The following is a 10350-nucleotide window of genomic DNA, read 5'->3' on the forward strand; positions in this document are numbered from 1 at the left end:
ATCTGCCACTTACCCAAGCTTAGTTACCAGCACCTGAACTGACAAGCCCCAGTGTTTCTAAACCCAAAGGCCAGGCTAGTCCAGGGCATTCTCATAATGGGAGGTGACTGGTTCCCACGGGAGGCTGCTGAGGGCATCTAGGTATCCAGAGGCAAGATACACAGCCAAGGTGCCTAATGCTGGTGGCTCTGCTGGGTGGCATTAGTTAGTCTCCAGGCTAGTATTCACAACGGTGGGTTACTCCATCATTCCCTGGCTGCCTGTCCCACTGAAGGAGCTGGGCCTAGCTGTGTCCACACAAAAGGAAGAGCACAAGATCAGCCTCCTAAGATCCTATCCCCTGAGGGACTCTTCTTCCATCCCAGTGTGAGGACATCCTGCAGAATTTGAAGCAGATTTGCCTGAAACAAAAAGCCCCACAACACAAGTTGAGACCACCAGCTAGACCAGCCAGGAGGCCTATTCAGGGACAGCTGTGAGGCCTCTGAAATAAAGCAGCTAGCTTGAAAAGGTCAAAGCCCGCCAGCTCCCTGAGCAGCTTAAGCGAACCCACTAAATGCCCTAATCTAGCTCTCCAGCCTCTGAGAGCTATGGATTCTTCACGGGCAGGGAAGGTGGGCGGTAATGCATGTCACTGCCACTAGAGGGCGCATGGATTCCCGGGTTGGGGAAGTGGGGATAGGGCAAGAGGGCTCAGAGGCAGGGGGAAGGCCGGTGGGATGCTTAAGGGAGCTGAGGGAAGGAAGTCTAGGAAGGGCCTCTAGAAACAGGATGGGGAAAGGGGTCCAAGAAGAAGAGGACGGGGGAAGGTATATGGAGTAAAGGAGCCTGGAAGCTGAGTCAAGAAGAAGCTAGGAGGCTCACATGTCACCTGAGGGGAAAGGACAAATAAAAACTAGACACCATTTAATGGGGTAGGGGAATTATTTCCACCATAGCTCCAGAGACCCTGTCTCCCATCAGTTCTGACATCATGAAGCCCTTATTAAGGGGACTGGACTCCACTAGGAAGCCAGAGGTCACGCGTGCCCTGGGTGCAGAGACCCTTTGCAGAGCTCAGTTCAGGTCCCCTTCTCTGGGACTCTGTGGAACCAGAACAGGAGCTACAATGTTTGTTGTTAAGTCCACATATGCTACAAGAATAGGTTTCTATTTTAGTTAAGAACAAGTTTCTGGCCGGGCATTGGTGGTGCACGCCTTTAATCCCAGCACTCAGGAGGCAGAGGCAGGCAGATCTCTGTGAGTTCAAGGCCAGCCTGGTCTCCAGAGCGAGTGCCAGGATAGGCTCCAAAGCTACACAGAGAAACCCTATCTCGAACTGTTTCCTAAACCTCATGTACCCTTCAAAACATGTTTTGCAGCCTGCACTAAACTCATGACCCCATGACATATGATCGTCCTTTGCCTTGCAAAGTATGTTTTCAGGACACCTTGATCTATACCCATGACCACCCCACAATTTATGACTCCCCTCCCACATGATGTAGATTCTAGCTTTTACTCTTACCATTCACTGTGTTTTTTCTGACAGTCAATTATCTTGCCCCATACACATGCTTACAGCTGTTTTCTATTAACCTTATGGTTCTTGCCCCATAAAAAGGACTTCAAAAAACCAGTTCAGGACTGCTGTCTAAAGTCCTGAATTCACATGTGGCAGACAGCTGGTCAGACTTGGGTGAACCTCTGAATTAGGTTACTTTAATGGACAATCATGGATTTGGTCTTTTTCCTAGCATATTTGGGTTTAATGGTACATGAATTAAAAAAAAGTTTGCTTTAATTAATTTGACCACAATGATTTGGGTCATTGTCTTCCTCCTCCCATCTTTGGGATTAACAATCCTTATGCATTCTGGGGTGGAGATGGGGGACCATAGACCTGCCCAGAGAAGAAAACGGAGCCTGTTTTTGCTTCTTTCTACCCCTCCCTCCCTCCCTCTCTCTCTCCCTCCCTCCCTCTCTCTCTCCCTTCCTCCCTTCTCTCTCTCCCTCTCTCTCTCTCTGAGCCTCAGTTTCCCCATCTGAATACATTCTGGTAACTCCCTCATATTGAGAAGCTTGTGCAGCAATGAGTGACGAAGAGAAGCAGGGCTCAGCGCAGAACAGGAAGGTGCTGTCTACGTGGTCCTCAGAACCAAGCTTCTGATCCTCCTGCTTTATTGAGCCTGACAATCACAAGGTCACTCCTGGCCCTTTTTTAGAGTTCTTGAGTAAGGTTCTAGAGAAGATGCCTTATCCACACTTCAAGTTCTATTACTTACAGCCAACCACAGTCCCAAAGCATCAAATAAAAAATTCCAGAAACAATTCTGGGAATTCTAGCTAAACCACCCTATCCTAAGCCAGAGAGCTCAGTCCAGATGAGAGCTGGGGTTCTAGAGGACTGAGATATGACTCCATCAAATATGAAGAGTAGTTGGGGGCAATTAGGTGTGGAGGGTGAGCAGGCAGGCCTTGACATACTGACTAGGTGGGGTGTAAGGAAGAACCAAGACCGGCCCAGGAGAAAATTTTGGAAGTAAGGCCATTGGGATTTTGACCATACACTTGCAGCCCTCTTAGTAAGGAACAGCAACTTGCCCTAATGGGTGCTCATTCAAGGCTGGCTCAGCACTGGTCAGGGGAAATGAGAGAGTGGAGGGCCTCAATCAGTGTCTTGCCCTCTGCTTTGGAGTCATTGTGAATCCATTTCCAAGCTGGCCAGGAACAAGAGGCTCAGCTCTACCTCACACAGTAACAATCATTTCCAAAATGGTGAGGAGGTAGCCCAGATAGGGCAGGCAAGAGGGCTGGGAGGCCCCCTGAGACTTTGGATATGAAAGCACTGGGAAGCAATGGACCCCATCCCTTCTTTCTGTGACTATGACATCATGCTTTGAGGTTCTTCGTCACTACAACACCCCACCCACCCCCACCACTGCTGCCATGTTTCTAAGGGACAGTTCATTGGTAGGCAGACAGATGGGGGAAGAGCAGTGAGGGACCAAAAATTAAAATTAATAAAAGTTTAAAAACTTGGGCCCTGAAAAGGGAATATCTAATGGTAAAGGAAAATTTAACTCCTTAAATCAGGAGTGCATGACTGGCGCCTGATCCCTGCTCTCAAAGAAGGGGAGGTAACTGTCCATTTTGGTTCCCTGACCGGGAATTGAAAGACCCTTCCAGGACTCAGAACTCTGAGGGTTTCAACCCCAGCACTGGTCAGGGGAAATGAGAGAGTGGAGGGCCTCAGTCAGTTGGGTGAGTAAATGTTTTATATCTGCCTGTTAAGTGCATGTACTTTTAATCTAGGAATCTGTCATGGCCCGGCTTGTTTTGAAGGGACCAGCTTCCCTTTCGGCAGCCATAACAGCCGACACGTGCTTGCCATAAACCTGCCTTGGTCACTTAGAGGTCAGATGCCTGTCTTGTGACAAGAAACCAATCAGAAGTTAGCTGGTGGCGCTATGCTTTATGATCCTGGGTGTGCTTTACGGACAAGTGCACAGCAATGACGTAGAGAGCATAGAAACCACCCTGGGAGGGCCTATGGGCCATAACAACCAGTTGACCAATCAACACAGGGCAAGCCCTCCAAGCCTGGAGGCACACCAATCGTAAGCCTGTGCGTACCCCTAGACACTCCCCTTACACTGTCCTTTAAGATCTCTTGGGAGACCCTAGGAGCCATCTTTTCTAGCCATCCACCATGGCGGGTGGGTGAAAGACCTGAGCTAACATGGGGTTAGCTCGTTAAATTACAATAAAGCCTCGTGCAGTTTGCAGCAAGCTCTCGAATCCGCCTGGTAATTGGGGTGTCCGCAGTTGTGGCCTGGGACCCCGGATACTTGAGTTTTCGGGGGATCTAACAGTTTCAGCTTTAACCCACAACAGCCATGAGGTTCTATCTGAGTGGGGGGGTGTGAACCTGGAAGCTCCCAGCAACCCGTCGGCGATAAAGACCAAACATAGGCGTCTTGTCATCTTTAGAGAGCTCTCAGTTCCATGCTTTGGAATTAGAGCTATTTGTTTACTAGCCATCTTTTCTGGTGTCCCTTAACATCCTGTTAACACTACAAGGCAGCCATTTCTCCTTTGTCCTCTCTCTCTGCTAGCCCATTTCGCTCCTAACCTTCAGTCCTCATTCAACATACCCCCAGCACCTCCTTCCAGGTGAGGGCCTATTCAGATGCTTAGGCACATACAGATGCAAAATAAGAGGCATATTACCCTCAGGCCAGGTAAACAGTACAGCCTGGTGTTAATTAACAATACAATAGTGGGCCGGAGTTTCCTGGCGCCACCGCTGCTGACAGCCAGAACCTGGGACCCCACATATTCGGTCCCCCTCAGGAATCCAGGTACTTCTGGGCTTTTAGGTACGCTAGTGAAATAGATAATAGGTAACAGGCCAAGAGCTTGGCAGACATGCCTACAAGGCCAGGCCTGGGAAAGCAGGGAGATGTCCCAGACTTCCCTCCCGTCTAGGGCAGGTTGGATCAAACCTGCAATCTAGGTAAAATAGGGGTTCAATTGAGGAATTTTGTAGGTAAAATAGGAGTACAATTGAGAACTTCTGTAGGTAAATCTAGGAATCTAGGTACCGGCCCTTTCTTCTTTGTCTCAGCGCTGTGTTTGTCTGTCTGCTTGTCTTGTCTTGACAGACACTGACTTAGGACAGAATCTAATGGGACAGACCCCTTCCTCCCCTTTGAAAAACCATGAGTTTCCTGCCGCAGTGACTCCAGGTGGGAAGTTCAGCCTGGGGGAGGACAGTACCCTCTGGCTCCTTGCGACCCCTAGACACACTTTGCCCAAGACCAGCCTGCACTGCCTGCCTCCTGACAGCCTCTCTAGGCAGCCAAGGAGTGGTCGCCAAGACTCCTATGTTAGACCCCCGGAAAACTCAGGTATCTGGGGTCCCAGGCCACGACTGCGGTCACCCCAATCACCAGGTGGATTCGAGAGCTTGCTGCAAACTGCACGAGGCTTTATTGTAATTTAACGGGCTAACCCCATGTTAGCTCAGGTCTTTCACCCACCCGACAGGCAGATGGCTAGCAAAAGATGGCTCCTAGGGCCTCCGAAGAGATCTTATAGGACAATGTAAGGGGAGTGTCTAGGGGTACGCACAGGCTCAGGATTGGTGTGCCTCCAGGCTTGAAGGACTTGCCCTGTGTTGATTGGTCAACTGGTTGTTATGGCCCATAGGCCCTCCCAGGGTGGTTACTATACTTTGTGCGTCACCCAGGGTCATAAAGCATAGCACCACCAGCTAACTTCTGATTGGTTCCTTGTCACGAGGCAGGCATCTGACTTTCTAGTGTCTAGGACAAGGTCATAGAAGCACGTGTTCGGCCGTTATGGCTGCCAAAAGGGAAGCTAGTCCCTTCACCTAGGGCTAGGCAAAAGCCTGAGAAACGGTTGGCACTCAGAGCCAGCTGTTCCAGGGGCTTGGCGCAGGAGCTGGCTGGGATCGGGACTCGCCCCGCCCCTCCCTTCCTGCAGGTGGACAGTGGCCTGCTGGTGTGCACAGGGTGCAAGCATCCTCCACTGAGGCATCTATCTATGGTGGGTGCATGGGTGCAAGCCTCGGGAGAAAGATGCCCGTGGGGCGCACACCAGGCTGGCCAAATGGCAGGTGCCTCCAAGTCTAAGTGTGTCCAGCTGGCCCTCCGTTCCTGGGAAGCTGAGGCCCCAGCAGATCTAGAGGTGGGCAGGGCCCAGGTGGGTGCAGCGGGCCTGTGACTGCTGGAGGGAGGGGCGCCATCCTTGTTGCTGAGCCATCCAGGGAATATTGCCCCTGCACTGTTGTCCAGTGGAGTGCAGAGAGCAGGACTGCAGCAGGGGTGGCAATTGCCAGCTACTGAGGCCTAAAGGGCATGTGTGAACCTTTAGAGACCTTGCTGCTCTTAGGAAAGCCGTGGTCCCCCAAAGTTGACACTCACTGGCTCACTTGTCCGTTGTCACTAGCAAATGGGATTCCTGCACCCAATCTTGACAGTTGTCCACTCCTAGCCAAACAGGCATGGCTTTGTGGTGTAAAGATACAGCCTATAGGTGCTAGGGCCCTGTTATGACACTATAGCCAGACTTCCCATACCAGAGCTGCTCTGGTCATTCACATTCAAGGGTTGGTTACAAATTATTATTGGTTAGGGTAATAAAAAAATTGTTTTTCAAAAACACTGGCATCCAAGGACACTTTGTGCCCACCAACGCTACCTCCCTTTCTTTCTGATTCAAATTATATTAAATTATGTCAGTCTGTATACTTTGAGAAGCTTTGACATTAAAATAAAAGTCAAAGATACATTATGTTTAAAAAATGATGCTTTTTGCTTCCAGAGGGAAAATATATATATGGTTTTTAGTCATCTAAACCTAATGGATTACATTTATTTGAAATCATTTTATGAATTGGTACATATTATTATTAATTAAGAAAAAGGGGAGGGACTTTGGTAAAAGTTTTTATGTAATAATAATAATAATAATAATAATAATAGCCATATAAAGTTTTCCTGTCAGGGGCAGGGAATGCAGTGCCAACACTGTGCTTCCTGCTGAGGACTGAGATAGCTAAATGGATGATGTATAGATGTGATGGCCATATACAGACTTGATATCATCAGTCTGAAGACCAAATGTGGTAAAACAATGGGTGTAGGAGAGGTCAAATGGGGGTGCAAAATCGAATGTCCATAGAATACACCAAAGCAGCACAGAAGAGAATCGGAAAGAGTTTACGTTGTTGAAAGTGCCACTCTACTTCTCTGGGCAAGGAAAGGTAAAACAGGAGAGTTGTAAGAAGGTAAGAAATTTATAAAGTTATTTAAAAAACATAAAAGGAGAGCTGGTAAACCAACATAAACAGTAAAAGGAACAAACAATTGAGAAAGCAGAGGGTGCAGAGAGGCTCAGGGGAAGGCACATTCAGGATTTAGAGGAAAATAAGAAGATAAGGCATTCACTTCAGCCATGCACCCTTAACTGAGAGTCACTGATAAGAGGGAAAAGAAAGAGACAAAGAGAAAAGGAGAGGTTTGTCTAAGATGGTGATGTCTTATGGAATCAGAGAAAGAGCATAAGGTAATGCAAAAAAAAATTAGAAAGGGTCAAAGAAAGTCGTAAAAGTGTCAGAGGAGGATGCAAACTGTTTGCTGTGGGCTCTCATATCTGCAAATACTAAGTTTAAAAAAAAAATGGTAATATGGGTTAAAAATTTTGACCATACCAGCTTAATTCTGTTTAAAAGTTTTTGTTTATTTCTCAAAAGAAAATTATGTATACTTGATAAGCAGTTCTATCTGTGTTTTCTGGTATGAACATAAGTTTTGTTACAAGCATAGAGCTAAAACTAAAATGGTTTAAATATTTTTGCTGTCTAATGCTAACAGCAGCCAGTCATTTATGGACATAGCTCAAAATTTATCTCTGAGCTCTGGTCGTTAAATTTGGGTTATCAGGAATTCAGATGTCTTCTTTAAATGAGGATGGCATTAAAACTGTTTATGAGCTGGGAGGTGGTGGCGCACGCCTTTAGTCCCAGCACTTGGGAGGCAGAGGCAGGTGGATCTCTGTGAGTTCGAGACCAGCCTGGTCTACAAGAGCTAGTTCCAGGACAGCCTCCAAAGCCACAGAAAAACCCTGTCTCAAAAAAAAAAAAAAAAAAAAACAAACCTGTTTATGGTTAAATCTGTTAGAAATTAAACTAGCTAAAGGGATAAAACTAGTAACACTGGGAATTGATAACATAAATTTAACAGTCACCCAGGTGATAATGGTTTTACAGATATAAATGGTGCTTTATTTTTGATATTGCAAAAAGACATTAAAAGATTTTTAATTGTTTTTAAAATGTTTAAGTTTATAAGGTTATAAAATATTTATGCTTATTTTATATTGTTAATGTTTGTACTTAAATCAAGGAGCTAAAATTTAAGATAATAGTCATAAACTCCATATGCTAACCAAAAGTTGGGCTGTTCATTTCTTATGTACAGTAAGACAATGACCTAACAAAGGGCATAAAATAATTTTTAAGCTCCATTCTTTGGAGGTTTAAAAACAAAAAACAAAACCCTTTTTTAAGGGTAGCCTAGGACCACCTGTATGTCAGATGTTTACATTGATAACAATAGAAAAATTTTGTAATAGGGATTACCACAACATGGGAAACTTCTTTAAAAGGTCAAAGCATTAAATTTTTAACGATAAACCTGACAGTGTAAAATCATAGATTTATAAAAGCTGCAAACCTATTGTAAGATGTTATAGACAAGGTAAGTACTAATGATTTATAACCTTACTCAGTCCCCTGTATATGTTTTCAAAGGCTAAGCTTAAAACAAGTAACTAAAAACAAAGTTGTCAGATTTACCTAGGCAGACTTCTAATACTACAGAGATCTGCAGAATACAGCATTTAAAATGTTAACTAAAAGCTTATAATATCAGAGAGAGAATTCAAGATCCTGACAGTGACCCAAGGTCTCTAAAGAAGATTATGGGGTACCATGGATTGTGACAACACTGACCAACGAGCATGATGTTCAGATGCTACACCTGCTGCCAGGCAGGACCCGGCTCAGACTGTGGACAGCTACAGGACACTGGAGAATTGATTGCACCACCTTTGCCTAGACAAAATAAGGTCAGTCTTTTCCGTGTCCCTCTTCCACAGAGAGAAAAAACTCTCACTTTATGAACCTGGCAAAGATTTACTTCTGCCCCCAAGGCTATGGAGACTTGGGTATGGCTAACTGTATATGGACTGGACCCTGCCATCTTTTTAATAGATTAAAAAGTTATACAGAATTTATCCTTCTCAGATCTCTGATAGTACTGATGATTAGACTAGTTATTACTTTGTCAGCTTGGCAGCATTAGGCAGCCTTGATACAGCTCCTAAATAAGGATTCGAGGATATAAAGACATATAAGCCTTAAGGATATAAAAATAATTTAAAATATTATTAAATAATTAAAACATTCTGAGCTTAATATTTAATAAAGTTCTGATAAGCTGATAGACCAGTGGCCACCAACTGTTCAGTCACAAGTTCAAGGTTTTAAGATTTATTTTGGCTGCCATCTAAGTATAAACGTAAAGGGCTTTTCATCAGGTCTAAGGCACCTCTGTCCAATCTACCTGGATCTCTCTGTACAGAAGAAAAATGTACAAGCTTTTAACCCAAATCTGTAGTTTTTGCTAGGACTCAAAGGAATAAGTAAATTCCTGATGTTTTACAAATACCCAATATCTGCTTTTTCTGCAATGTGGATTTCAGTACAGATTGGTAATGATAAAATGTCTAAAAATTTATGTCCTTTTATATAATAAAGTTCAGAAGATCAAAAGTCATAAAGCTTGGGTCCACTTCTCACAGGTAAAAAGGACTCCAGATAGTTCCTGAAGATGGGATTTTCTCCCTTGTCTTGGGACTCCTGTCCTTCTTGATCACTAAAACTATGGCCCTTTGAGTTCCAATAAAGGATATAAGTTTTAACTTCTGTTCCCAGTTTAAACATGCCTCAACAGATTTCCGCTTCTGGCAGATGAGTATCAGTTGCTGACTACAGCCTGCTCCAAAAGACTACCAGCCCTGGACTTGCTGTGAATGTGAACCAGTCCAGCCGATGTGAACACTCCCGTATCTTCAACAGAGTCTGCAAACTAGATGCCTCTGATAAATGCCCCATTTCCTAAATCCCCCTTTTTTTACTTTTGACTAGCATTCAGCCTTCTCAGGGAGGCCCCAGACAACAACACCCCAAAAGTCAGCAGGAAGTTGCACAGGAAAAAATATGTCGCCCTTTCCCTGGTTGAGATGCTAAGTCAAAAGGAAACTCCCATACATAGGGCACAAGATGACAATAGATACAAATTTACTAACCTGTACCGCAACTTCTTCCCCAGAGTTTTTTTTTTTAATTGTCCACTGGTAATCCAAGAATGGGTTACCTATAAGAAAAGGGGGAAATAAGGAACCAAAAATTAAAATTAATAAAATTTTAAAAATGTTCCCTGAAAAGGGAACATCTAATGATAAAGGGAAATTTAACTCCTTAAATCAGGAGTGCCATGACTGGCGCCTGATCCCCTGCTCTCAGAGAAGGAGAGGTAACTGTCCACCACTCCTGTTATCATTCCTTTGCTAATTGCTGGTCATAAAGATCCCCCAGCCTGGGGGAATAAATGACAGACCCTGTGACCCTGTAACCCTGCAAGCCCATGCCCTGTCTTATCTCAGTCAAATGTATCTCCCTTAAAATGTATAGTTACTGACTAACTCGTACTTTGTATGACCTTAAGTAACTATGGAAACTCTGAAACTTGTGGCCTTCAACCTTATGGTCTGCCCCTT

The sequence above is a fragment of the Cricetulus griseus genome, chromosome 2, assembly GCF_003668045.3.
Source record: "Cricetulus griseus strain 17A/GY chromosome 2, alternate assembly CriGri-PICRH-1.0, whole genome shotgun sequence".
NCBI lineage: Eukaryota > Metazoa > Chordata > Mammalia > Rodentia > Cricetidae > Cricetulus > Cricetulus griseus.